Here is a 25179-nt window from a genome sequence, read left to right as displayed (position 1 = left end):
AAGTAGCATTCAACAACTTTTGGCCAAAGCTCATTCCATTCAATTTTATGCATTAAAAAAAGTACCTTTTTTGGTAAGTACTTAATTGATATTGTATTTGGCCTAACTTCTCCTTAAAAATGTAGAGAAGCTGAAAAAAAAAACCAGGTCAAACGGTATCTTAATCTCCCACAACGGCAGTGTAAAAGCAACTGAATTTGGGAGAAAAAAATTTAAAAAAATAGTTAAAAAAAATAATAATTGAAAAATAGTTAAAAGTTATGAAAAATATAAAAATTATAAAATAATTAAAAAAATGGTGAAGGGCAAAACGGGAAATGCATCCTAAAAATGATGAGGTGGCACTAACCACACCCATCAATTGGAAATTACTAAAATGCCCCTCCTAGGGGCAAAATGGTAAAATTCTAGAAACTTAATTTTATGATATAGTAAGTAGATATTAAATATTTTTATTAATTATAAAAAGTGACAAGACGTCATTTATTAGTGTTGTCTTCTTTTTGTGAAAAATATTAACTTGGGTTTCATCATACGATCTTAAGCTAGTCTTTGAACTAATGATTAATAGTTTTTAAGTGGCTTAAGTTCTTGATTACATGATTGATTAAGGGTGTCTGGTGAGTTTTTCCAAACTTTGTAGTATTACCTTATTGAGAGTTATCAATGTTGGTCGTTTGCCACTTGATACGGTTCCTCGAGAAATGAGTCTTTTCAAGTGAAATACCTTATGACCTTTGGTGACTAGTTTTATATAATTACATGGAGATGTGTGAATAATTTTTTATGTGGAGATATGATATTTATCATGAGATAATGAATGATGATAATGATTGTTGATAATCATGATAATGTGATGTTGGCTCTTAATTAAATTATGACTTGCATGTTGCGTGGACGTAATTTCTTGATGATGCAAATGCAGTGGAGATGATCAATATAATTGGAAGTTGTCCTTTATATTGTTGTGATAATTGAGGTGATTGCATTTTTGAGTCCTTACTGTATGTCAATGCATCATAGTCATGTTGAGTCTTGTAGTTGTAAAAGGGTGAGCTCTTTGAGTTGTTGATGAACTATCATCTATGAGTTGTCGAGTTGTCTTCTACCCATGTGTTGTTAAAGAAGTACCTATGAAGATTATACGATATTTATGATGTGAATTATATGATGTTGACTAAGATGTTGTTGTGTTGTTTAAGATATTGATTATGATATTGTTATGTTGTTGTAAGATGATGCTTATTTTGTGATGTATATAATTGTTATTATTAAGTGATGAATAAGTTGTACTATATATGATTAATTATTATCAAGTGAATATTATGTTATGTTGTTGTAAGATGATGCTTATGTTGTGATGTATATAATTGTTATTATTAAGTGATGAATATGTTGTACTATATATGATTAATTATTATTAAGTGAATATTATGTTATGTTTTTATAAAATGATGAATATGTTGTTGTTATATTATTATATTATGACGAGATGATGTATATGCTGTTGTTATATTATTATAAGATGATTAATATGTGTTGTTCATATCATTATAAGATGATGATTTATGTTGTGTCGTATATGATTATTATTATAGTGAGATGTTGATTACATTGTGTTGTTTTAAAGTTATTAGTGATGATGATTACTGATGGGATAAAACCGCAAGTGCACGGTCTTACCGAAGTAGTATAAAAGAGTATCGTTCCGACAGGGAGTTATGAATTCAATCAACTTTAGATAATGATTAGACTAAAGGTTTATAAGATAGAAAAGTTTGGGTTTTTTAATTAAAAGTAAATAATAAAAGAAAAGATAAAAGTCTTGGAATTATTGGTTCATCCTAACGACAAGTCCTTCACAAACCAAACTATTAAACTTATAACCTTATGTTGGACTTAATTTCTCAAGACAGTTTCTCTTTTGTTCCTCTAGCAACCAAGCCTATTTCGCTGACTTGATTACTATTAGATTTTGGTTCCTCTAACAACCAAGCCTATTTCGATGACTTGATCATTATTAGTTCCCTTGAAGATCGAAACTATATGTCTAAAAGATTGTAAAGACTATTTCGCTGCCTTCACAATCTTTGTCTAAATTCACTTGTTCGAATATCAAAGCTCCACTTTCGTTTTATGAATTGATATTTGAGATGATGGATAAACAATTATCTAACCTTCCACTTTCGTTTCCACAGTTTGATAATGGTTGATCCATGTTAAAGCGGTGAAATTAGATAAGGAATTAAGGTTACATAAGATTAAGGTTTAAAGCTTGGTTTGATTAGGATTATGTCATTAGACTTATCCAACAATCCCAAGACAAGAGAAGTCTACTCACTAATGTTCATCGTAGACAAGGAGAAGAAGAGAGAAAGCATAAAAGTAAATAACAGGAAAGTAAATGAACTTTTATTAGAAAGACAATTGTCACATATTGCATTCCAAGAAAAGATGAATATTTGTGATGGATGGCTACTCTATTTATAGCATTTGTTTGACTTAAAATCTAAGCTATTACATTCGGGCTAAAAATAGAGTAGCTTAAAATCTAAGCAAAAGCAGCAAAAGTGACTCTGGAGGGTGGCACGGCCGTGCCAAGGCTAGCACGGGCCGTGCCAAGCTTCTGACTTGGGGAAGACATATTTTTGTTTCTCAATCTTCATATTTTTGCATCCAATCGGCTCCAAGTCCCTTTCTTTTGCTCCAAGACTCAATCCATCCAATATTCTTTCCTGAAATATAATAAAATGCAATTTAAAGTAAACTATCCTAAAAAGGAAATAATACTAATATAAAATCAAATAAAATCTAAATAAAACTAAACTAAAAAGCATATTAAAATAGTCAATAAATGACTCATCAAACTCCCCCACACTTGAATCTTTGCTTGTCCTCAAGGAAAAGGCATAAACGTAGTAGCACAAACAGTTTTATCAAATGACAATTCAATTAAAGCACATGTCTCCTCAAGGGCTTAAATCCCAAATGTACACTAATCACAAACTCAAGCATTTCTTGTAATTTTTATTCAACTCAACGATCAAGTTTCAAGTGAGTGTGTGTGTGTGAAGTCCAACCCTTTTCTTGCTCCTGTATAAGATAGGCATTATGAGGAAACATGGTCTAATCCTAGCACTAAACCAACCAAGAAAGGTTCCTTCTATAATTCATATAAGAGAGATGGGAGTATTTGAGAATCTTTGTTCTTTGCCATTTGCACATTTAAGTTCTTTATTTAAGGAATAACATCTTCACGTAGGAAGTCGGAGGGCCTACCCCCTTCCCCAATCTAGATTCAATGGTATCCCTTAAAACATCATCTTCACGTAGGAAGTCGGAGGGCCTACCCCCTTCTCCAATCTAGATTCAATGATGCTTTTTTAAAGTTTTTCCTCAAGATAACAATCATCTTCACGTAGGAAGTCGGAGGGCCTACCTCCTTCCCCAATCTAGATTCAATGATGAGATCTTGGAATTTATTTGGCTTTTTGGCTTTTTATGAGCTCCCTCATACTAACTTATACTACTGGCACTTTGAGAATCTTTAAAGGTTAATGTACCACTAAGATTAAAACGCGTTTCCTTAAAATACCTATTTATACATTTACTCAAGGGAAGCAACTTTGTGTTTTTCTCATTGGAGAATTTTATTCACTTTAAAACAAGATGTGGGTATATCAAGAAGACTTAAAACACAAGAGTTTGCTTTCATGTACAAGAATCAACCAAATAAGAGGAGACAATGAAAATTTTGTGTCATGATATTTTTCATAAAAATTAGCTACTTAACCATGCCTTTTACAATAAAACAAAACAAAAGAATAAAGTTCAAGGGAGTTTGGTAACACTACGACTAAAGACACTTTATTAGGCTCCCCCCACACTTAGGAGACGCATTGTCCTCAATGATTCAAAATAAGAGAAATAAAGAAGAAGAAGAAGAAGAAGAAGAAGAAGAAGAAGAAGAAGGAGTAGTAGTAAGAGAAGAGAGGAAGAGGAAAGCTCACATTTTTCATTGAGTTCTATAGGGAGGACCTTTGAGGTGAAAATGGTGCATCATGTTCCGAAGCAGTTGGTTATTTTCTTCGGATATGCGGTTGCCCCTTAGGACATAATTCCTTAGTCCCGACAATTCAACACCTTGCCTTAGTTGCTTGGTGCTTATCCTCTCGGCCTCGGTATGCATCCATGCCCATCTTGCATTTTCATTTGTTTATCCGGCATCATGGTCATGGTGCTCCTCATCATGGTACAATTGTGCACCTTCCTCTTCTTGGTGCAAATGTGCATCTTCCTCGCCTTCATTATCGTGTTCTTCATGTACCTGGGGATCATCAACAACAAACAACAAATTTTCTTCCACCTCGGTGTTAGTCCGAGATGGGTTAGAAAGTATAATCAAAATAGGCACATTGAGTTTGAGTGCGTAGGACATGGGTGGATGGGGCTTAATGAAGTTCATAAAGATAAGGGTCTCTATGTTAAGCCTATTGTTTCCCTCAATTTTGGTAATCCCTTGGTGCTCACCCGCTCCTAATTGCCTAGCTATGTATGTGATGATACCACCCACAACTATCTCTCCCCTACTATCAAACCTATTGCCGTCATGGGAAAGGTAATCAAGCAAGTAAAAGCATGTGTTAACGGGGTGGTTGTTTAGCATGGCCCACGACATGAAGAGTTCATCTGTCCTAGTGTTCCCCAATTCGGTCCTACCCCAAATAGGGCAAGTCATTACCCTTTGAAGGTACCTAAGCACCGGGTTGTGAATATGGCTAGCTTTGTTTGAACGTGTGTTAAATTTCCTAAGGTCGGTGATATGTTCCCAAAAGGTGGCGGGTTGATAGTCAACCGACTTAAGACTATGATCCCAAGAGTCGTGGATGAACCCCGCGTTAGCGAAGCTCATCTCGTAATCAATGTTCATAAGCCGGAAAGAGATTCTATGATTAGGGTTATCAAAATTCATCTTATCCTTTGTAAAAACGGTAGAACTTAAAACTCATAGGTGAAATTTTCATAACCCCGCATAGGTCTTAACATAGCAACCCACCCTAACCATCCTAGAAATTTAAACACATTGTCACTAAGGCCTAATGTAACCAAGTCATAATTATCAGGGTACCTGCAAGGATGTAAAGGTTTAGAGATGAGATTTTTATACCTATCCTTTTGCTTGTTGTCCTTGAATATTATGCCATGATTATTTGCCGATACTTGCTTCTTTCGGGGAGGTCCTCTTGAAGATGTTGCAACTTCTTTTCCACTTCTTTTGGAAGCCATAGCCTTGACCTTGGTTGGACTTGGTGTGGTTTTGGTGAAGGTTGGGGTTAGTGAATGTTTTTGGTGGAAAGGGTTGGTTTAGTGATGGAGTGAAGGTTTAAGTGAGTTTTAGGAGTTGGTTGATGGAGGTTGGGATTGAATTTGTGGATTTTTGGGTTAGGATAATGGAGGTTGTGAATTTTTTTGGATTGGGTGGATGAAAGTTGATTATGTATGGATGGTTGTGGTGGGAATGGTTTTTGTGGTTGAATTGGGTAAGAAATTTTGTGAATTGGTGAAGGTTTGATGGAGATGTGGAGGTTTGAGGTTTTGTGGTTATGGAGGTTTTAGAGAGAAGTTGGAGGGATGAGAGGGGTTTGGTTTGAAGAATGAGGGAAGAAGATGAAGGAAAATGAGGTTTAACCTTACCTGAGGTCGGGCACGGCCGTGCTGAGGTTGGCACGGGCCGTGCTAAGTTCCTGGAGTTTGGCTTGGTTTTGGAAGGGCAAGGTCTGGCACGGCCGTGCCAGTGTGAGCACGGGCCGTGCCAAGGTTCTGGAGACCGGGACTTCAAAAATTTTCTTTTTCTTGAATCATTCTTGGACAATTACCTACAAAATAACTTAAAATAAAAAGAAACAAATAAAACAAAAGCAATTAAATGTGTGGGTTGCCTCCCACGAAGCGCTCGTTTAAAGTCATTAGCTTGACGGTCAAAGGGTTTCTCTATCCTATACCCAATCTTTCACAAAGGGATAATGGCATCAAACTGACATTCTTCCCCAAATCACACATGGCTGTTTCTATAATCTCGGATCCTATGACAGATGGTATGGAAAAACTCACAGGATCCTTAAGTCTAGATGGCAATTTGTCTTGAATGATTTCAATAAGTTTCCTAAACTGCTCATCTAGTTTGGACTCATCAAACCCTTGTGGGAAAGGAATTTTTGGCTCATAAGGTGGTGATATGTTAGGCTTTTCACTTTCTATCACAACTTTCTCACTTTGTGGCTTTTCACTCTCTACCTCTAATTGTTTACCATCCCTAAGTGTAACATCATTCGGTTGACCCTTTGGGTTAGCCTTAGGTTGGCTCGAAAGGATTATGGAGGTTTGGGAGGGAGAGGCTACTTGATGGCCTACGTGAGGGATTTGAATCTCTATCATTTTGTTGTGAGTACAAAGAGAATCTACTTTTGAGGAAAGCCTATTGAGAGAGTCCTTCAAATTTCTAGCTTGGATTTCAAATTCTTTGTTGTGCCTAGAGTTATTTAATACAAGATTTTCTAGCAAAAGTTCCAAGTTGGATCTTTGAGAGACTCCTTGGTTATTTTCAAAATCAGGTGGTGTTGTTTGTTGTCCAAAAGGATTTTGAGGGGTTTGAAAAAATTGATCGTTCCTAAACCATTGATTATAATGAGCATAGGTTACTTGCTCAGGACTTTTAACAACACTACCTAGTTGACCAGTATGACCAAATATTCCATAACAAGGAGGAAAAACAGGGGAATGAGTCCAAGGATAATAATTTTGAGCCATGCCTGAAATCAGAATGGTTAAGGATAAAAATTAATAAAATAAAATAAAATAAAAATAATAAAGAAAGGGAGATATATATATATATATATATATATATATATATATATATATATATATATATATATATATATATAAAAGATAATTAGAAAAGGAAATAAAATATTTTATAAATATATGTATATATAAAAATAAAAAAAAATAAAAAATAAAAAGATAAGAAAAGGAAATAAAATATTTTATAAATATATATATATATATATATATATATATATATATATATATATATATATTTTAGACTAACCACTATTAAAAAGTTAATCAAATTACAATAACTCCCCGGCAGTGGCGCCAAAAACTTGATGGAATAAAACCGCAAGTGCACGGTCTTACCGAAGTAGTATAAAAGAGTATCGTTCCGACAGGGAGTTATGAATTCAATCAACTTTAGATAATGATTAGACTAAAGGTTTTTAAGATAGAAAAGTTTGGGTTTTTTAATTAAAAGTAAATAATAAAAGAAAAGATAAAAGTGTTGGAATTATTGGTTCATCCTAATGACAAGTCCTTCACAAACAAAACTATTAAACTTATAACCTTATGTTGGACTTAATTTCTCAAGAAAGTTTCTCTTTTGTTCCTCTAGCAACCAAGCCTATTTCGCTGACTTGATTACTATTAGATTTTGGTTCCTCTAACAACCAAGCCTATTTCGCTGACTTGATCATTATTAGTTCCCTTGAAGATCGAAACTATATGTCTCAAAGATTGTAAAGACTATTTCGCTGCCTTTACAATGTTTGTCTAAATTCACTTGTTCGAATATCAAAGCTCCACTTTCGTTTTATGAATTGATATTTGAGATGATGGATAAACAATTATCAAACCCTCCACTTTCGTTTCCACAGTTTGATAATGGTTGATCCATGTTAAAGCGGTGAATTTAGATAAAGAATTAGGGTTACATAAGATTAAGGTTTAAAGCTTGGTTTGATTAGGATTATGTCATTATACTTATCCAACAATCCCAAGACAAGAGAAGTCTACTCACTAATGTTCATCGTAGACAAGGAGAAGAAGAGAGAAAGCATAAAAGTAAATAACAGGAAAGTAAATGAACTTTTATTAGAAAGACAATTGTCACATATTGCATTCTAAGAAAAGATGAATATTTGTGATGGATGGCTACTCTATTTATAGCATTTGTTTGACATAAAATCTAAGCTATTACATTTAGGCTAAAAATAGAGTAGCTTAAAATCTAAGCAAAAGCAGCAAAAGTGACTCTGGAGGGTGGCACGGCCGTGCCAAGGCTAGCACGGGCCGTGCCAAGCTTCTGACTTGGGGGAGACATATTTTTGTCTCTCAATCTTTATATTTTGCATCCAATCGGCTCCAAGTCCCTTTATTTTGCTCCAAGACTCCATCCATCCAATATTTTTTCCTGAAATATAATAAAATGCAATTTAAAGTAAACTATCCTAAAAAGGAAATAATACTAATATAAAATCAAATAAAATCTAAATAAAACTAAACTAAAAAGCATATTAAAATAGTCAATAAATGACTTATCAATTACATGATGATATCTATGAGTTGTTAAGTGTACTTGATGATGTTTATGTTAAGTTGATAAGTTGTCTTTTATTCATGAATTGATAATGAGATGTTTGATGAATAAATATTATTATGAATTGATGATGTTACGTATAGTTGCTAAGTTGTCTTCTATTATGAGTTGCTAATGTGATGCTTGGTGGAGAAATGTTATTACGAATTAATGATGTTGTTATGTGTATATGAATTAGAATTAACGATGTTGTTATGTAGTATATGAATTATGGTTAAGATGTTGTTATGTTGTATATGAACTATGATGTGATGATCTATGTTGGTTATGATTTGGTTATTATGTGTTATATGATGATGTTTATAATGTGATGATTATGAAGTAAATGATAATTAGAAATTGGTTGAGTTATTAAGAATTATTACATGAAGGATTATTATCACTAATAGAGGAAGTTATTTATGTTGTTAAATATAATTAATGAATTATATGTTTGATATTATTGTTTTGTGAAATCTCACCCCTTCTGCTTGGAAATGTTGCTCTTCGTATGAGTAACTTGCAGGTAACCAAGAATAGTTGATGTCGTGTGAAGTTACTCTCTCGTGTGTCTTAGGTTCTTTGATACGTAACAGGATGGGAACTTTGTTCTTGCTTTTCTATTCCTTACATATTGCTTTTGAAGATTTATGACCATGTCTTTAGATTGGATTTTTATGAGACATTTAAGAAGAGGCCTTCGTGCCAAAGACCTTTTAGTTATTGGATAAATTCCGCTGCGAAGTATTAAAGATTTTATTATTGAATTTTAAAGGATAAATAGTTATTTATTCAGTTTATGATTTTAAGAAAAGAATGTGACATTCCGTTTATGTGAATACTCTGATTATTTTTATGAAGTTTTTAAGCTAGGAAAACGGGGTGTTACATTTCACAAAACAATAATATTAAGCAATATAATTCAACAGTTATATTTAACAACATAAAAACATCTTATTATTCATCATAGATAATAATATATCATAAATCACTTCGTTTACAATTCATATAAGTAATCATAACTTCACAACTTATCATCTTCGACTCAACAAATGCAACTATGCAACTTAGACCTCTTATATGCATGTGGTACCAATACAGGGCATCAATCCCACATCGCTATTTGAGTATTAATATACTTCCAGGGCATCAAGCCCCCATTGCTATTTGAGCTAAAGCTCCATCGTGTTGAGTACAAAGCTCCAGGGCATCAAGCACCGAACAATGAAATGCTAATGCATGGACTCGACCTCTTAAACTTCTTAATTCGACAACCTCTTATATAATCCAGTAATTTGGAAACATCATCATCTTCATCAACTTAGACCGACTCATGCAGCTTAGTTATATAACAACAGCGACATAGGCAGTATACAAAACAACATGACATAATAATATCAAATGCAAGTCAACGACATCTCAAATGTACGTTCATAATTCAAGTAATGCACATAACATTATATCACATCATAATCAACATCAACATATCTTAAACAGCTTCACAAATTATAATTAACATCATCATTAAGTCTCAACACTACTCCAAGGTTCAACTCTCAACAACTCGTGCAACAAAGGTCGCAAAAACCTAACAAGGCACTCTGTTTCTGGGTCACTCGCGAGGCGAGAGCCTCTGCTTGCTGATGAGTCATTTATTGCTTACTTTTATATGCTTTTTAGTTTAGTTTTATTTAGATTTTATTTTATTTTATATTAGTATTATTTCCTTTTTAGGATAGTTTACTACAAACTGCATTTTATTTTATTTCAGGAATGAATATTGGATGGATCGAGTCTTGGAGCAAAAGAAAGGGACTTGGAGCCGATTGAATGCAAAAATATGAAGATTGGGAGACAAAAATATATCTCCCCACAGTCAGAAGCTTGGCACGGCCCGTGCTAGCCTTGGCACGGCCGTGCCACCCTCCAGAGTGCCTTTTGCTGCTTTTTGCTTAGATTTTAAGCTACTCTATTTTTAGCCCAAATGTAATTGCTTAGATTTTAAGTCAAATGTATGCTATAAATAGAGTAGCCATCCATCACAAATATTCATCTTTACTTGGAATTCAATAAGTGACATTTGTTTTTCTAATTAAAGTTCTTTTCTTTTCCTTTATTTTCTTGTCATTTACCTTTATGCTTTCTCTCTTCTCCCCCATGTCTACGATGAACATGAGTGAGTAGACTTCTCCTTGTCTTGGGATTCTTGGATAAGTCTAAATGACATAATCCTAATCAAACCAAGCTCTAAGCCTTAATCTTATGTAACCCTAATTTCTTATCTGAATTCGCCGTTTTAACATGGATCAACCATTATCAAACTGTGGAAACGAAAGTGGAGGGTTTGATAATTGTTTATCCATTATTCCAAATATCAATTCATAAAACGAAAGTGGAGCTTTGATATTCGAACAAGTGAATTGAGACAAGGATTGCAAAGTCAGCGAAATAGGCTTTGCAATCTTTGAGACATACAGTTTCGATCTTCAAGGGAACTAATAACAATCAAGTCAGCGAAATAGGCTTGGTTGTTAGAGGAATCAAAATCTAATAGTAATCAAGTCAGCGAAATAGGCTTGGTTGCTAGAGGAACATAAGAGAAACTGTCTTGAGAAATTAGGTCTAACATAACATTATAAGCTTATAGTTTTGGTTTGAGAAGGACTTGTTATTTAGATGAAACCAACGATCCCAAGGCTCTTTTTATTATTATCTTCAGAAATCATCTCTTGCTTATGAAAAGAGCCTTGGGATTTCTCAATATAATAATAATAAGAGCCTTGGGATCGTTGGTTTCATCTAAATAACAAGTCCTTCTCAAACCAAAACTATAAGCTTATAATGTTATGTTAGACCTAATTTCTCAAGACAGTTTCTCTTATGTTCCTCTAGCAACCAAACCTATTTCGCTGACTTGATTACTATTAGATTTTGGTTCCTCTAACAACCAAGCCTATTTCGCTGACTTGATTGTTATTAGTTCCCTTGAAGATCAAAACTATATGTCTCAAAGATTGCAAAGCCTATTTCGCTGACTTTGCAATCCTTGTCTGAATTCACTTGTTCGAATATCAAAGCTCCACTTTCGTTTTATGAATTGATATTTGGAATAATGGATAAACAATTATCAAACTCTCCACTTTCGTTTCCACAGTTTGATAATGGTTGATCCATGTTAAAACAGCGAATTCAGATAAGAAATTGGGGTTACATAAGATTAAGGCTTAGAGCTTGGTTTGATTAGGATTATGTCATTTAGACTTATCCAACAATCCCAATACAAGGAGAAGTCTACTCACTCATGTTCATCGTAGACATGGGGGAGAAGAGAGAAAGCATGAAAGTAAATGACAAGAAAATAAAGGAAAAGAAAAGAACTTTACTTAGAAAAGCAATTGTCACTTATTGTATTCCAAGTAAAGATGATTATTTGTGATGGATGGCTACTCTATTTATAGCATTTGTTTGACTTAAAATCTAAGCTATTACATTCGGGCTAAAAATAGAGTAGCTTAAAATCTAAGCAAAAGCAGCAAAAGTGACTCTGGAGGGTGGCACGGCCGTGCCAAGCTTCTGACTTGGGGGAGACATATTTTTGTCTCTCAATCTTCATATTTTTGCATCCAATCGGCTCCAAGTCCCTTTCTTTTGCTCCAAGACTCAATCCATCCAATATTCATTCCTGAAATATAATAAAATGCAATTTAAAGTAAACTATCCTAAAAAGGAAATAATACTAATATAAAATCAAATAAAATCTAAATAAAACTAAACTAAAAAGCATATTAAAATAGTCAATAAATGACTCATCAAACTCCCCCACACTTGAATCTTTGCTTGTCCTCAAGGAAAAGGCATAAACGTAGTAGCACAAACAATTTTATCAAATGACAATTCGATTAAAGCACATGTCTCCTCAAGGGCTTAAATCCCAAATGAACACTAATCACAAACTCAAGCATTTCTTGTAATTTTTATTCAACCCAACGATCAAGTTTTAAGTGAGTGTGTGTCTGAAGTTCAACCCTTTTCTTGCTCCTGTATAAGATAGGCATTATGAGGAAACATGGTCTAATCCTAGCACTAAACAAACCAAGAAAGATTCCTTCTATAATTCATATAAGAAAGATGGGAGTATTTGAGAATATTTGTTCTTTGCCATTTGCACATTTAAGTTCTTTATTTAAGGAACAACATCTTCACATAGGAAGTCGGAGGGCCTACCCCCTTCCCCACCCTAGATTCAATGGTGCCCCTTAAAACATCATCTTCACGTAGGAAGTCGGAGGGCCTACCCCCTTCCCCAATCTAGATTCAATGATGCTTTTCAAAGTTTTTCTCAAGATAACGATCATCTGCACGTAGGAAGTCGGAGGGCCTACCTCCTTTCCCAATCTAGATTCAATGATGAGATCTTGGAATTAATTTGGCTTTTTGGCTTTTTATGAACTCCCTTATACTAACTTACACTACTGGCAATTTGAGAATCTTTAAAGGTTAATGCACCACTAAGATTAAAACGCGTTTCCTTAAAATACCTAGTCATACATTTACTCAAGGGAAGCAACTTTGTGTTTTTCTCATTGGAGAATTTTATTCACTTTAAAACAAGATGTGGGTATATCAGGAAGACTTAAAACACAAGAGTTTGCTTTCATGTACAAGAATAAACCAAATAAGAGGAGACAATGAAAATTTTGTGTCATGATATTTTCAATAGAAATTAGCTACTTAACCATGCCTTTTACAATGAAACAAAACAAAAGAATAAAGTTCAAGGGAGTTTGGAAACACTACGACTAAAGACACTTTATTAGGCTCTCCCCACACTTAGGAGAAGCATTGTCCTCAATGATTCAAGATAAAAGAAAAATAAAAGAGAAGGAGAGGAAGAAGAAGAAGAAGAAGAACGAGGAGAAGGAGAAATAAGGGAAGAGAGGAAGAGGAAAGCTCACATTTTTATCATTGAGGTCCATATGGAGGACCTTGGTTATTCTCTTCGGATATGCAGTTGCCCCTTTGGACATCATTCCTTATTCCCATTAATTCAACACCTTGCCTTTGTTGCTCGGTGCTGATCCTTTCGACCTCGGTATTCATCCATGCCCATCTTGTATTTTTATTTTGTTCACCTTCATCATGGTCATGGTGCTCCTCATCATGGTGCAGTTGTGCACCTTCCTCTTCTTGGTGCAAGTTTGTACCTTCCGCTTCTTCATTATGCTGTTCTATGTGCACCTGTGGGTCATCACTAACATACAACAAATTTTCTTCCACCTCGGTGTTAGTTCGAGATGGGTTAGGCAATAAAATAAAAGTGGGCACATTGAGCTTGAGTGTATAAACAAAGGGGATTCGAGGTTTCTATGAAATTCATAGAGATAAGGGTTTCTATGTTTAGTCTATTGTTACCCTCAATCTTGTTTATCCCTTGGTCTTCACTCACGCCGAACTGCCTAGCTATGTATGTTATGATACCACCAACTACTATTTCTCCCCTACTATCGGACCTATTTCCTATAAGGGAAAGGTAGTCAAGCAAGTAAAAACAAGTGTTAACGGGGTGGTTGTGCAGCATAGCCCAAACCATGAAGAGTTCATCGTTCCTAGTGTTCCCTAGTTCTGTCCTTCCCCTAATAGTGCAAGCCATAACCCTCTGAAGGTACCTAAGTACGGGGTTGTGAATGTTGCTAGCTTTGTTGGCACGTGTGTTAAACTGGTCAAGACCTGTAATTTGCTCCCAAAAGGCGGCGGGTTGATAGTCAACCGGTTTTAAATTTTGATCCCAAGAGTCGTGGATGAACCCCGCATTTGCGAAGCCCATCTCATCACAGAAGTGTTGAAGAGACATCTCATAATCAATATTCATAAGCCGGAAAGAAATTCTATGGTTAGGGTCATCGAAATTCAACCTATCTTTCGTAAAAACAATAGAACTTAAAAATTCATAGGTGAAATTCTCACACCCTCTCATAGGTTTCAACATATCAACCCATCCGAACCTTTCTAGCAGATTAAACACATTATCTTTAATTCCTAGCTTATTCAAGTCATGGTTATCAGGGTACCTGCAAGGGTGTAAAGGTTTAGAGATTAGTATTTTGTACCTATCTCTTTGCTTGTTGTCCCTGAAGGTGATGCCATGATTCTTGGCTTGTGTTTTCTTCTTTGCGGGAGGGCCCCTGGATGAGCTTGCAACTTCTTTACCACTTCTCTTTGAAGCCATTGCCTTGACCTTGCTATTGGTGTAGTGGTGGTGATGGTTTGGGTATGGGTTGTTTTGGTGGGAAAAGGTTGGTTGAGTGATGTGGTGAAGGTTTAAGTGAGTTTTAGGGGTTGGGTTATGGAGATTGGTGAAGAATTTCTGGTTTTTGGGTTAGGTTTATGAGGGTTACGAATTTGGGTGATGTTGTTTGGATGGATGAAATTGGTTTTTGAATGGTGGGTTATGATTGGAATTGTGTTTGTGATTGATTGGGTGGAGAAATTTTGAGAATTGGTGAGATTTGGGGTGGGTGTGGAGGTTTGAGGTTGTATGGTTATGGAGGTTTTAAAGAGAAGGTTGAAGGTAGAGAGATGTTTGTGTTTGAGAGTGAAGGAAGAAGAAGGCCAAAAGGTGTGGTTATACCTACCTGAGATCGGGCACGGCCGTGCCAACATTCTGGAATACTGGCTGGTTTTGGTGTGTCAAGGTCTGGCACGGCCGTGCCAGTGTGAGCACGGGCCGTGCCAAGGTTCTGGAGGACGAGGCTTCAAAATTTTTTGTTTTCTTGAATTCTACTCGGACAATTGCCTACAAAATAACTTAAAATAACAAAAACAAAACAAAACAAAAGCGGTTAAATGCGTGGGTTGCCTCCCACGAAGCGCTTCTTTATGGTCATTAGCTTGACGTTAAAAGAAAGTGTCCATTAGAAAGGGTCAAAGATGTTGTATTGTGTAGATGACGCTAAAAAGCGTTCTTTCACATCATGTTCTTTGACCATTTTGCGATAATAAAGGGCGGGACCTTCCTTAATGTTTTCAAACTCAAATCCTACCATGTCTTCACTCACTTGAAAAACTATCCTACCACTCTTAACGTCAACTATAGCACCCGCAGTAGCGAGGAAGGGTCTTCCTAGGATCATAGGGCAATCATGGTCTTCCTCGATGTCAACAACCACAAAGTCAGTTGGGATGTATATCCCTTCTATCTGGACGGGGATGTCTTCAACATATCCAGCTATTGGGATAATAGAACGGTCGGCTAACTTTAATATCATCTCGGTAGGTTTCAACTCTCCTATTCCCATCTTTTTAAAGAGGGATAGAGGCAACAAACTAACACTGGCTCCTAAATCACACAAGGCTTTGTCAACGGTCTCTTTCCCTATCACACAAGGGATGGCAAAACTACCTGGATCTCTAAGCTTTTGGGGTTGCTTCTTGACGATTGCACTACTTTCCCTAGTTAAAGCTATTGTCTCTTTGTGATCTATAGCCTTTTTCTTTGAAAAAATTTCTTTTAAAAACTTGGCGTATAGAGGCATACGAGACAAAGCTTCAGCAAAGAGAATCTTAGTGCAAATCTTTTTAAGTATGTTTAAGAATTTAGTGAATTGAGCCTCCAAGTTGAGCTTAGTAAGCCTTAATGGGTTAAGGGCCTTGTTCTTATCAAGTGGTTTCTTTATCGCATCCTCCTCACCTAGAAGCTTAACACTCTCTCCCTTGACACTTTTGGCTTTAGTAATGGTCTCTTCTAACTTACTGCCCCCAAGAGAAATAGCATTGACATGGGCTTTGGGGTTTGTTTCAGGTTGACCAGGAAAGGCTCATGGTGTTTGAGAAGAGGTGGCCACTTGTTGGGCCACTTGGGAGATTTGGGTCTCAAGCATTTTGGTGTGTGTGGCGATAGAATCAACCTTGGTAGTAAGTTTGGAGAGAGAGTCGATCAGAAATCCTGTTTGGTTTTTCAGTTCTTGAAGATTTTTATTTTGATTAGCTATGCAATTTTCCAATAAAATCTCCAAACTTGATTTCTGAGCCACTCTCTGGTTGTTTGTATAGCCAGGTGGTGCTGCTTGTCCATAGGAACCTTGAGGGTTTTTGTAAAAATTTTGATTTGGCCTCATTCCTTGGTTATATTGAGCGTAGTTCAGTTGCTCAATATTGGCAGCACTACCTAACTGACAATCAACACCGATATGACCGGATATACCACAGATTTCACAAGGAGGGGATGCAGAAGAAGGTGTGACAGCATTAACATTAAGTTTTTCAAATTTTTGGGTTAATGCATCGACCTTAGCAGCAAGGTGGTTATATTCTGAGACTTCGTATATACCTGCCTCTTTCTTAGAGGGAGTAGGAGCGGTGACGGCTCTCTCGTTGGTCCATTGGTAATGATTCTGAGCCATGTCTTCAATCAGGGCATAAGCCTCCATATAGTTTTTGTTCATTAGAGCTCCTCCTACAGCTGCATCAACAGACATCTTAGTGGTATATGAGAAGGCATTATAAAATGTGTGGACTATAAGCCACTTCTCTAGGCCATGGTGGGGACAAAGTCTAAGCATTTTCTTGAAACGCTCCCACGCTTCATAGAGAGACTCCCCATCTTTTTGATTGAAACGAGTAATTTGATCTCTAAGTTTAGCGGTTTTAGATGGGGGGAAAAATTGGGCAAGGAATGCTCGCCTCATATCGTCCCATGAAGTGATGGAACCGACTTCTAGGGAATGGAACCAAGCGCTAGCTCTATCCCTTAAGGAAAAGGGAAAGAGATGAAGTCTTACGGCTTCTTGGTTCTCTTTTATGGTGCCACTGAGTCTAAGGAAGGAAGAAATATGGAGATTTAGATCCTCAGTGGGTGATCCAGAAAACTGATTTTGCTGCACCAAATTGAGTAGTACAGGCTTGATCTCGAAGTTATTACCCTCAACCGTTGGGTACACGATAATAGCTTGTGGCTCTTCCGTTGAAGGAGTAGCGTACTCTTTGAGAGTGCGTTCAGCCATAGCCGTATTATTTTGTGCCTCTCTCTTTTTCTTATGCAAAAACCTTTCGATCTCAGGAATAAATTCTCCGAGACTTTTACTTCTTCGCATAAGAAACCGAGAACCCAAGAAGTTAGTGGTAATACAAAAGAAAGAAGTAGAAGAAAAGAGGAAGAGAAGGGAGTTCTAATCACAAAGAAAGAGTTAATCAAATTAGTTTACTCCCCGGCAGTGGCGCCAAAGTAGTATAAAAGAGTATCGTTCCGACAGGGAGTAGTTCAATTTAATTAACCTTTTAGAGATGATTAGAAGAGAGAAGAGAATTGTAAATTGGGGGGTTTTTAAGCGTTGAAAAGATAATAATAAAAAGAGCCTTGGGATCGTTGGTTTCATCTAAATAACAAGTCCTTCTCAAACCAAAACTATAAGCTTATAATGTTATGTTAGACCTAATTTCTCAAGACAGTTTCTCTTATTTTCCTCTAGCAACCAAGCCTATTTCGCTGACTTGATTACTATTAGATTTTGGTTCCTCTAACAACCAAGCCTATTTCGCTGACTTGATTGTTATTAGTTCCCTTGAAGATCGAAACTATATGTCTTAAAGATTGCAAAGCCTATTTCGCTGACTTTGCAATCCTTGTCTGAATTCACTTGTTCGAATATCAAAGCTCCACTTTCGTTTTATGAATTGATATTTGGAATTATGGATAAAAAATTATCAAACCCTCCACTTTCGTTTCCACAGTTTGATAATGGTTGATCCATGTTAAAACGGCGAATTCAGATAAGAAATTAGGGTTACATAAGATTAAGGCTTAGAGCTTGGTTTGATTAGGATTATGTCATTTAGACTTATCCAACAATCCCAAGACAAGGAGAAGTCTACTCACTCATGTTCATCGTAGACATGGGAGAGAAGAGAGAAAGCATGAAAATAAATGACAAGAAAATAAAGGAAAAGAAAAGAACTTTAATTAGAAAAGCAATTGTCACTTATTGTATTCCAAGTAAAGATGATTATTTGTGATGGATGGCTACTCTATTTATAGCATTTGTTCGACTTAAAATCTAAGCTATTACATTCGGGCTAAAAATAGAGTAGCTTAAAATCTAAGCAAAAGCAGCAAAAGTGACTCTGGAGGGTGGCACGTGTAACACCCCGTTTTCCCAATATACAAATTTCTTAAAACATTTATCAGAGTAAGCATCATAAACAACGGGATATCACATATAACATGATCCAAAACAGTTAAATAATAATTTAACCAAAAGTCGTAAACATTGCAGCGGAATTTAGTTCATAATCCATAAATCAGTTTGGCACGTAGGCCCCATCAAAATATCTCAAGTGAGTTAAATCAACTTAACAAAACATAATAATTGTTCAACATCATTAAACATAAACATGATAGTCACGTAAGAGAATGAAGCATGCAAATAACCCCATCCCGTTACGTATCAGAGCGACCTAGACGACACAGTGAAGGCAAGGCCACTCACGACGGCAACTGCACATTAAGCACGATTACCTACAAGTTACCCATATGAAGGGCAACATTTTCAAGCAGAAGGGGTGAGATTTCATAACAAAATAATGTTAATCAAAGTAATTCGAATCTTAATTAACATTAACATCATAATCATTCTTACATAACTTTGCATATTCAAATAACAAGTATCACGTATTCACATATTCATTCGTCATCAACAACATAGCATTATGAACATGACAATGTGACAATGCTCTTAGACTCCTTATATGCATGTGGTACCAATCGTCATCATAAGTATTAATATACTTTAATCGTGCGGAGGACAAAGCTCCTATAAATCGTGCGGAGGACAAAACTCCTAATAATTGTGGTGAGGACTAAGCTCAATGAAATGCTATGCATGGACTCTTATGAACAAACCATCGTAATCAACATATCAACATGCATCCAATAATTTGGAGCTAAACGTAATCATTTCATCATATAAATACAATATGCACTTAGTTAAATAACAGCAGCAGCATAAACAAGTCACATAACAGGATGATATCATTATATCAATAGCACTTCAATTGTATCATAGTTAAACCTTCATATCTTACATAATTGCAAAATACATTAATCATATTCAATTAATACCAACATATCTTAAACAGTTTTACAGATTGCATTAAACGTTATCATTAGGTCTCATTAACATAAGGGGGTTCACTCTTGATCCAAACGTGCGACACAGATCGCATAAACACTCAAGACACTCAAACCTGGAGTTGCTCGCGAGGCGATGTTCTTACTCGCCATGGCGAGTACCAAACCATTCCCAAACTAAAGTTGTTCTGGGTCCTATCTTGCCCTACATTCATTCCTAATCACTACTAGGTATGATCAGGCACTCAAAGGCACTCAAGGTCCAGCTAAAAAGGTCGAAACACAAAATCTAAAATGCTCTCTGCCTTAGCTCGCTATGGCGAGTAAGGTTGCTCGCTATGACGAGCGATACCAAAGGAACTCGCGAGGCGAAGGGTAAGGGCTCGCGTGGCGAGCGATGAAGATCATCACTCGCGAGGCGAGGATCATAGCTCGCCGTGGCGAGCGATGAATGTCGCTACGGCCAGGCTTCCTATTTTCACAAAAATCCGACCATTCACATGGTTCTAAGCCTAGTATTGATTCCAAAGTTTGTCCTAAACATAATCTAAGGTCCAGGAACACTTTCTACAACAGTTTAATCAATTCCTACCGTTTAATCATCAATTTTAGGGTTTTGACCTAATTCCAAAACTTTTCTAAATCAATCCTAACTTTGTCAATTAATCATCAGAATTATAACAACTAACAATACTTAGTTATTAGTCTCACCCTTACCTTGTATTGAAGAAATCGCAGCACTCTAAGGTGGTTCTCCCTTCTCTTGGCTTTTTCTCCCTTTTTCTCCAAAAACGTACGTACAACAATGTTTTTCTAAAACTAGTTCTAACCTTTTTATATCTCCTCTTAATTACTTATCTTATCTCACTTTCTCCCCCAAAACTATCTAAAATATCAAAACAGCCCTCAACTAAATATTTCATATTATTTTCAAATCTTTATTTTATTTAACAATAAAATAAATCCCTTAATCTTATCAAATCTTCCAAAACTCATAACTTATCACAATATCGACTAAACCATCAATATAAACGTAAATCATTCAAATCATACCATAATCATGCATATATTATATAAATATAATATAATCACCTAAACTCGATTTAAATAAACAATTAACGAAAGTGGGCGTTACAACTCTCCCCCACTTAAAAGATTTTCGTCCTCGAAAATTTACCTCAGGCAAACAACTCTGGATAAGACTCCAGCATCTTACTCTCAAGCTCCCACGTCAGGCTTTCACCAGTCGCTCCCGTCCAAACGACTCTCACGAGAGGTATCTCCTTGCCTCTCAACGTCTTCACTTTACGATCATCAATCCTCACCGGTAAAGTCTCTACCGTAAGGTTGTCTCTAACTTGCACATCGTCACTCTGGATTACATGAGATGGATCCGGAACATACTTCCTAAGTTGCGACACATGGAAAACATTGTGCAAATTCGAAAGATGCGGCGGTAAACCCACTCGGTAAGCCACCGTTCCAACTCTTTCCAATATCTGATACGGACCAATGAACTTCGGGGTCAACTTCTTTGACTTCAAAGCACGTCCTACACCAGTCATAGGAGTGACTCTCAAAAATACGTGGTCTCCTTCCTGAAACTCAAGATCTCTTCTACGCTTATCATGATAACTCTTTTGTCGACTCTACGACGCTTTCATTTTCTCTTAAATCATCTGAACTTTCTCCGTAGTTTGCTGAACAATCTCCGGTCCTAAGACCACTCTTTCACCTGACTCAAACCAGCATAACGGAGTTCTGCATCTCCGACCATATAAAGCCTCGAAAGGTGCCATTCCAATACTAGAATGATAGCTATTATTGTATGTGAACTCGATCAACGGAAGATGACTATCCCAAGTTCCTCCTTGCTCAAGAACACAAATCCTCAACAAATCCTCTAGCGACTGAATTGTCCTCTCCGACTGACCATCTGTCTATGGATGATACGCCGAACTGAATCTCAACTTCGAACCCAAAGCCTCTTGAAAACTCTTCCAAAATCTAGAAGTAAATCTTGGATCTCTATCTGATACAATGCTCGAAGGAACTCCATGCAACTTCACAATCTCCTTGATATAAATCTCTGCCAACTGGGCAACAGGGAAACTAATATTAATCGGTAGAAAATGAGCCGACTTCGTCAATCTATCAACAATGACCCAAATTGCGTCGTTCCCTCTAGGAGTATTCGGCAAACTCGTCACAAAATCCATTGATATACTATCCCATTTCCATTCTGGCACATCTAAAGGTACCATCATTCCAGCAGGTTTCTGATGCTCGACTTTCGACTTCTGACAAACTAAATAGGAATACACGAACTGTGCCACATCTCGTTTCAAACCAGACCACCAGAAAATCTTCTTTAAATCATGATACATCTTCGTAGCTCCCGGGTGAATACTCAAGCTACTTCTATGACTCTTCAAGAATCATCTTCTTAATCTTTTCATTGTCTGGAATACAAATTCTTCCTCGGAATCTCAACACACCTTGATCATCGATTTTAAAATCACTGTCTTCAGTCTGATTTCTAGCAACCAACAAGTCCACAAACTTTACATCAACTGTATGTGCTTCCTTGATACTTTTTAGAAATTCGCTATCAATCTTCAGCATACCCAGTTTCACACTCTGAGGTGACCATTCGCAAACCAAACTCATATCTCTGAACTGTTCAAGTAACTCGAACTCTCTGACCATCATAGCGGACATATGCAATGTCTTCCTACTCAAGGCATCTGCAACAACATTAGCTTTACCTGGATGATAATTCAAACCAAAGTCATAATCTTTCAGCAACTCTAGCCATCTACGCTGCCTCATGTTCAATTCCTTCTGATCGAACAAATACTTCAAACTCTTGTGATCACTAAACACCTCAAACCTCGAACCATACAAGTAATGTCTCCATATCTTCAATACAAAGACTACGGCCGCCAACTCAAGATCATGCGTAGGATAATTCTTCTCATGAACTCTCAACTGTCTTGAAGCATAAGCTACCACTTTACCTTCTTGCATAAGCACACCTCCTAAACCCAACTTGGACGCATCACAATACACCACAAAAGGTTCATCTGACTTCGGCAAAATCAACACTGGAGCAGTCGTCAGACGTTTCTTCAATTCACCGAAACTGTTCTCACAATGGACGTCCCACACAAAAGTTTTACCTTTACAAGTCAACTGCGTTAGCGGAAGAGCTAACTTGGAAAACCCTTCAATAAATCTTCTGTAGTAACCAGCTAAACCACAGAAGCTTCTAATCTCTGTAACTAACTTAGGAGTCTCCCATTGCGATACCGCTTCAACTTTAGACGGATCTACAACAATACCATCAACCAGAACTCACACTTAGACAATTTGGCTTAAAGTTTCTTCTCTTTCAACACTTGCAAGACAATCTTCAGATGCTCAGCATGTTCTTCTTCAGTCTTGGAGTAGATCAAAATATCATCGATGAACACAACTATGAACCGATCCAAAAATGCCTGGAAGATGCGATTCATATACTCCATAAACACTCCAGGTGCATTGGTAACACCAAAAGGCATAACTTTATATTCATAGTGACCATAACGCGTTCTGAAAGCTGTCTTCTGCATATCTTCATCGTTTACCTTGATCTGGTGATAACCTGATCTCAAATCAATCTTGCTGAAAACACGTGCACCCACTAACTGATCCATCAAATCATCAATTCTCGGAAGTGGATACCTATTCTTGATAGTTACCTTGTTCAACTGTCGATAATCAATACATAGCCTCAGACTACCATCTTTCTTCTTTACTAGCAAAACCGGCGCTCCCCAAGGTGAAACACTTGGTCTAACAAACTTCTTCTCAAGCAAATCTTCCAACTGTTTCTTCAACTCAGATAATTCGGAAGCAGACATACGATAAGGTGCCATCGACACCGGCATCGTTCCAGGAACAAGATCAATAGAAAACTCGACTTCTCTCTCTGGAGGCACATCAGGAATCTCATCGGGAAAAACTTCATGAAATTCACACACCACCGGTAGCCTATCAATCACTGCTTGATTCTCAATAGATAAAGAAGCCATCAATGAAAACATCAAGATACCATCGCGTTCCAGTTGCTTTAGCTGCTTAGTAGATAAAAACTCTGCACCACTTTCCTCTTCGACGGAAGAGAAATGCGCTGACTTGCTAAAACAATTAATAAGAACGTGGTTGTACTCTAACCAGTTCATACCCAGAATCACGTCCATACCACTCAAGGGTAGACAAACTAAATCCATTTCAAAATCATGACCAAACATAGACAAAGGACATTTCAAACATACGAGAGAAGTAGTCACCGAACCCTTAGCTGGAGTTTCGACAACCATCTCTCCATTCATATCAGACAATTCAAGACCCAAAGCAGAAACACAATCGAAAGCAATAAAGCAATGCGTAGCACCAGTATCAATAATAGCAACTAAAGGAGTATTATTAATATAGCAAGTACCTCTGATCAAACGATCCTCGTTCTCCGTCTGAGTACCAGTTAAAGCAAAGACCCTACTAGTAGTCGGCGCCCTCTTAGGCTGAGTACACTGTGAACTAATGTGACCCTCTCCATTGCAGTTAAAACACACAATGTCCGTACGATTGCAATCAGCTACAATATGACCTTTCTTGCCACACCGGACACATTTCTTGATTTCCTCAGGGCAGACATTGCTTTTGTGGCCTTTCCCACCACAATTGAAGCACACAATCTCAGTAGCATCCTTCTTCTTAGGCCGCCTATCATCGACCATTCTCTATTTCCCTTTATCAGCAGGGGCACTGTACGGCTTAGGACGACTCTGCTGTCCCTTGCCCTTCCTCTCGTTCACTATCTTGTAGTGAGCCTTCGTATCCTCTTCGTAGATCCTGCAGCTATTAACCAAATCCGGAATAACTCTCAGCTATTGGTATCCAATTGCCCTCTTGATGTCGGGCCTCAAACCATTCTCGAACTTGATACATCTCGAGAACTCAGCATTCTCAACAGTATAGTGCGGGTAGAACTTCGCCAGCTCCACGAACTTGGCAGCATACTCTGTCACAGACATGTTTCCTTGCTTCAGCTCAAGGAATTTGATCTCCTTCTTCCTGCGAACATCTTCCAGAAAGTATCTTCTCAGGAACTCTCTCCTGAACACAGCCCAAGTCACAACAGCTCCCTCCTGCCCAAGGGTACGCAGAAGACCAACCCACCAGTCATCAGCTTCCTCAGCGACCTGATGAGTGCCGAACCGCACCTTCTGATCCTCAGTGCACTGCAAAACCCGGAAAATCCTCTCGATCTCTTTAAGCCACGTCTGGGCTCCATCAAGGTCATAACGTCCTTTGAAAGTCGGAGGGTTCTTCTTCATGAAAGTCTCCAACCTCCTAGCTTCAGCATTCGCACCAGCATTTGCGTTAGGTTGTTGTCCCACAGCTTGGGCAACAGCTTGTAGAGCAGCAGCTAACGCAGCATCGTTTCTTCCAGCCATTCTGATATTCTTCAAAAGTAGAAACAACAACATAAGATAGTAATATAAATATTACTAAGACTCGACACGACTCTTCTAATTGACCGGACGGACCGACCTGCTCTGATACCAATTGTAACACCCCGTTTTCCCAATATACAAAT

The 25179-nt window shown here is 37.1% G+C and overlaps 1 non-coding gene across 1 annotated transcript; it reads left to right on the top strand.

Moving 5' to 3' along the window:
• The first annotated feature begins 16942 nt into the window (after positions 1–16942).
• On the top strand, positions 16943–17049 carry LOC120577955 (small nucleolar RNA R71). Its single transcript, XR_005643931.1, has one exon. It is a non-coding gene; the product is annotated as a small nucleolar RNA R71 (small nucleolar RNA).
• Positions 17050–25179: the final 8130 nt, after the last annotated feature.

Source organism: Medicago truncatula, chromosome 1, assembly GCF_003473485.1.
Source record: "Medicago truncatula cultivar Jemalong A17 chromosome 1, MtrunA17r5.0-ANR, whole genome shotgun sequence".
Taxonomy (NCBI): Eukaryota; Viridiplantae; Streptophyta; class Magnoliopsida; order Fabales; family Fabaceae; genus Medicago; species Medicago truncatula.
Note: the sequence above shows the minus strand (reverse complement) of the source record. Positions and strands in the feature narration are given on the sequence as shown.